Genomic DNA, 6465 nt, shown 5'->3' on the forward strand with positions numbered 1-6465 from the left:
ACATGACCCTATAGATCGGGGATGTCAATCTCAAAATACACCGATGGCCAAAATTAAAAGCTCGGACAAAGTTGTGCTCCAACCTTCATATGTATTAAAAAAAATGTCTACAATTGAGGAAATGTTTCTTTATCATTAAATATAATAATGGACCTTTTAATAGGGAAACATACTTAAAAAGGTTGTCCTATGAACTAAGTACATTTTAAGTAATAAATCTTAAGAATCAGATTACAAGACCGAATCATTCGGTATTTAGAGGCATACATAGAAATCACGGTGCCCTCCATAGAGAATAATGGCCCCTACATAGCCCTCCATAGAGAATAATGGCCCCTACATAGCCCTCCATACAGAATAATGGGCCCCACATAGTCCTCCATACAGAATAATGGGCCTCACATAGCCCTCCATACAGAATAATGGCCTCACATAGCCCTCCATACAGAATAATGGGCCCCACATAGCCCTCCATACAGAATAATGGGCCTCACATAGTCCTCCATACAGAATAATGGACCCCACATAGTCCTCCATACAGAATAATTGGCCCCACATAGCCCTCCATACAGAATAATGGACCCCACATAGCCCTCCATAGAGAATAATGGGTCCCACATAGTCCTCCATACAGAATAATGGGCCCCACATAGTCCTCCATACAGAATAATGGGCCCCACATAGTCCTCCATACAGAATAATGGACCCCACATAGCCCTCCATACAGAATAATGGGCCCCACATAGCCCTCCATACAGAATAATGGGCCCCACATAGCCCTCCATACAGAATAATGGGCCCCACATAGCCCTCCATACAGAATAATGGGGCCCCACATAGCCCTCCATACAGAATAATGGGCCCCACATAGCCCTCCATACAGAATAATGGACCCCACATAGTCCTCCATACAGAATAATTGGCCCCACATAGCCCTCCATACAGAATAATGGGCCCCACATAGCCCTCCATACAGAATAATGGGCCCCACATAGCCCTCCATACAGAATAATGGACCCCACATAGCCCTCCATACAGAATAATGGGGCCCCACATAGCCCTCCATACAGAATAATGGACCCCACATAGCCCTCCATACAGAATAATGGCCCCACATAGCCCTCCATACAGAATAATAGGCCCCACATAGCCCTCCATACAGAATAATGGGCCCCACATAGCCCTCCATACAGAATAATGGGCCTCACATAGCACTCCATACAGAATAATGGCCCCACATAGCCCTCCATACAGAATAATGGAACCCACATAGCCCTCCATACAGAATAATGGACCCCACATAGCCCTCCATACAGAATAATGGGCCCCACATAGCTCTCCATACAGAATAATGGGCCCCACATAGCCCTCCATACAGAATAATGGGCTCCACATAGCCCTCCGTACAGAATAATGGACCCCATATAGCCCTCCATACAGAATAATGGGCCCCACATAGCTCTCCATACAGAATAATGGGCCCCACATAGCTCTCCATACAGAATAATGGGCCCCACATAGCCCTCCATACAGAATAATGGGCCACACATAGCTCTCCATACAGAATAATGGGCCCCACATAGCTCTCCATACAGAATAATGGGCCCCAAATAGCCCTCCATACAGAATAATGGACCCTACATAGCCCTCCATACAGAATAATGGTCCCCACATAGCCCTCCATACAGAATAATGGCCCCACATAGCCCTCCATACAGAATAATGGACCCCACATAGCCCTCCATACAGAATAATAGACCCCACATAGCCCTCCATACAGAATAATGGACCCCACATAGCACTCCATACAGAATAATGGCCCCACATAGCCCTCCATACAGAATAATGGACCCCACATAGCCCTCCATACAGAATAATGGACCCCACATAGCCCTCCATACAGAATAATGGGCCCCACATAGCTCTCCATACAGAATAATGGGCCCCACATAGCCCTCCATACAGAATAATGGGCTCCACATAGCCCTCCGTACAGAATAATGGACCCCATATAGCCCTCCATACAGAATAATGGGCCCCACATAGCTCTCCATACAGAATAATGGGCCCCACATAGCTCTCCATACAGAATAATGGGCCCCACATAGCCCTCCATACAGAATAATGGGCCACACATAGCTCTCCATACAGAATAATGGGCCCCACATAGCCCTCCATACGGAATAATGGGCCCAACATAGTGCTCCATACAGAATAATGGGCCCCACATAGCCCTCCATACAGAATAATGGGCCCCACATAGCCCTCCATACAGAATAATGGACCCCACATAGCCCTCCATACAGAATAATGGACCCCACATAGCCCTCCATACAGAATAATGGTCCCCACATAGCCCTCCATACAGAATAATGGCCCCACATAGCCCTCCATACAGAATAATGGACCCCACATAGCCCTCCATACAGAATAATAGACCCCACATAGCCCTCCATACTGAATAATGGGCCCCACATAGCCCTCCATACAGAATAATGGACCCCACATAGCCCTCCATACAGAATAATGGCCCCACATAGCCCTCCATACAGAATAATGGGCCCCACATAGCCCTCCATACAGAATAATGGGCCCCACATAGCCCTCCATACAGAATAATGGGCCTCACATAGCCCTCCATACAGAATAATGGCCCCACATAGCCCTCCATACAGAATAATGGACCCCACATAGCCCTCCATACAGAATAATGGACCCCACATAGCCCTCCATACAGAATAATGGGCCCACATAGCTCTCCATACAGAATAATGGGCCCCACATAGCCCTCCATACAGAATAATGGGCCCCACATAGCCCTCCGTACAGAATAATGGACCCCACATAGCCCTCCATACAGAATAATGGGCCCCACATAGCCCTCCATACAGAATAATGGGCCCCACATAGTGCTCCATACAGAATAATGGGCCCCACATAGCCCTCCATACAGAATAATGGGCCCCACATAGCCCTCCATACAGAATAATGGGCCCCACATAGCCCTCCATACAGAATAATGGACCCCACATAGCCCTCCATACAGAATAATGGCCCCACATAGCCCTCCATACAGAATAATGGACCCCACATAGCCCTCCATACAGAATAATAGACCCCACATAGCCCTCCATACAGAATAATGGACCCCACATAGCCCTCCATACAGAATAATGGACCCCACATAGCCCTCCATACAGAATAATAGACCCCACATAGCCCTCCATACAGAATAATGGGCCCCACATAGCCCTAGATACAGAATAATGGGCCCCACATAGCCCTCCATACAGAATAATGGGCCTCACATAGCCCTCCATACAGAATAATGGCCCCACATAGCCCTCCATACAGAATAATGGACCCCACATAGCCCTCCATACAGAATAATGGGCCCCACATAGTCCTCCATACAGAATAATGGACCCCACATAGCCCTCCATACAGAATAAAAGACCCCACATAGCCCTCCATACAGAATAATGGACCCCACATAGCCCTCCATACAGAATAATAGACCCCACATAGCCCTCCATACAGAATAATGGACCCCACATAGCCCTCCATACAGAATAATGGACCCCACATAGCCCTCCATACAGAATAATAGACCCCACATAGCCCTCCATACAGAATAATGGGCCCCACATAGCCCTCCATACAGAATAATGGGCCTCACATAGCCCTCCATACAGAATAATGGCCTCACATAGCCCTCCATACAGAATAATGGGCCCCACATAGCCCTCCATACAGAATAATGGGCCTCACATAGTCCTCCATACAGAATAATGGGCCCCACATAGTCCTCCATACAGAATAATTGGCCCCACATAGCCCTCCATACAGAATAATGGACCCCACATAGCCCTCCATAGAGAATAATGGGTCCCACATAGCCCTCCATACAGAATAATGGGCCCCACATAGTCCTCCATACAGAATAATTGGCCCCACATAGCCCTCCATACAGAATAATGGGCCCCACATAGCCCTCCATACAGAATAATGGGCCCCACATAGCCCTCCATACAGAATAATGGACCCCACATAGCCCTCCAAACAGAATAATGGGGCCCCACATAGCCCTCCATACAGAATACTGGACCCCACATAGCCCTCCATACAGAATAATGGCCCCACATATCCCTCCATACAGAATAATGGGCCCCACATAGCCCTCCATACAGAATAATGGGCCCCACATAGCCCTCCATACAGAATAATGGGCCTCACATAGCCCTCCATACAGAATAATGGCCCCACATAGCCCTCCATACAGAATAATGGACCCCACATAGCCCTCCATAAAGAATAATGGGGCCCCACATAGCCCTCCATACAGAATAATGGACCCCACATAGCCCTCCATACAGAATAATGGCCCCACATAGCCCTCCATACAGAATAATGGGCCCCACATAGCCCTCCATACAGAATAATGGGGCCCCACATAGCCCTCCATACAGAATAATGGACCCCACATAGCCCTCCATACAGAATAATGGCCCCACATAGCCCTCCATACAGAATAATGGGCCCCACATAGCCCTCCATACAGAATAATGGGCCCCACATAGCCCTCCATACAGAATAATGGGCCTCACATAGCCCTCCATACAGAATAATGGCCCCACATAGCCCTCCATACATAATAATGGACCCCACATAGCCCTCCATACAGAATAATGGACCCCACATAGCCCTCCATACAGAATAATGGGCCCCACATAGCTCTCCATACAGAATAATGGGCCCCACATAGCCCTCCATACAGAATAATGGGCTCCACATAGCCCTCCGTACAGAATAATGGACCCCATATAACCCTCCATACAGAATAATGGGCCCCACATAGCTCTCCATACAGAATAATGGGCCCCACATAGCCCTCCATACAGAATAATGGGCCCCACATAGCCCTCCATACAGAATAATGGGCCCCACATAGCCCTCCATACAGAATAATGGGCCCCACATAGCCCTCCATACAGAATAATGGGCCCCACATAGCCCTCCATACAGAATAATGAGCCCCACATAGTGCTCCATACAGAATAATGGGCCCCACATAGCCCTCCATACAGAATAATGGGCCCCACATAGCCCTCCATACAGAATAATGGGCCCCACATAGCCCTCCATACAGAATAATGGCCCCACATAGCCCTCCGTACAGAATAATGGGCCCCACATAGCCCTCCATACAGAATAATGGTCCCCACATAGTCCTCCATACAGAATAATGGGCTCCACATAGCCCTTCATACAGAATAATGGGCCCCACATAGTCCTCCATACAGAATAATGTGCCCCACATTGCCCTCCATACAGAATAATGGCCTCACATAGCCCTCCATACAGAATAATGGGCCCCACATAGTCCTCCATACAGAATAATGGGCCCCACATAGTGCTCCATACAGAATAATGGGCCCCACATAGCCCTCCATACAGAATAATGGGCCCCACATAGCCCTCCATACAGAATAATGGCCCCACATAGCCCTCCATACAGAATAATGGACCCCACATAGTGCTCCATACAGAATAATAGACCCCACATAGCCCTCCATACAGAATAATGGACCCCACATAGCCCTCCATACAGAATAATAGACCCCACATAGCCCTCCATACAGAATAATGGGCCCCACATAGCCCTCCATACAGAATAATGGCCCCACATAGCCCTCCATACAGAATAATGGACCCCACATAGCCCTCCATACAGAATAATGGACCCCACATAGCCCTCCATACAGAATAATAGACCCCACATAGCCCTCCATACAGAATAATGGACCCCACATAGCCCTCCATACAGAATAATAGACCCCACATAGCCCTCCATACAGAATAATGGGCCCCACATAGCCCTCCATACAGAATAATGGCCCCACATAGCCCTCCATACAGAATAATGGCCCCACATAGCCCTCCATACAGAATAATGTACCCCACATAGCCCTCCATACAGAATAATGGGCCCCACATAGCCCTCCATACAGAATAATGAGCCCCACATAGTGCTCCATACAGAATAATGGGCCCCACATAGCCCTCCATACAGAATAATGGGCCCCACATAGCCCTCCATACAGAATAATGGGCCCCACATAGCCCTCCATACAGAATAATGGCCCCACATAGCCCTCCATACAGAATAATGGGCCCCACATAGCCCTCCATACAGAATAATGGGCCCCACATAGTCCTCCATACAGAATAATGGGCCCCACATAGTCCTCCATACAGAATAATGGGCCCCACATAGCCCTCCATACAGAATAATGGGCTCCACATAGCCCTTCATACAGAATAATGGGCCCCACATAGTCCTCCATACAGAATAATGTGCCCCACATAGCCCTCCATACAGAATAATGAGCCCCACATAGTGCTCCATACAGAATAATGGGCCCCACATAGCCCTCCATACAGAATAATGGGCCCCACATAGCC

Source organism: Anomaloglossus baeobatrachus, chromosome 12 (genome assembly GCF_048569485.1).
Source record: "Anomaloglossus baeobatrachus isolate aAnoBae1 chromosome 12, aAnoBae1.hap1, whole genome shotgun sequence".
NCBI classification, from domain to species: domain Eukaryota; kingdom Metazoa; phylum Chordata; class Amphibia; order Anura; family Aromobatidae; genus Anomaloglossus; species Anomaloglossus baeobatrachus.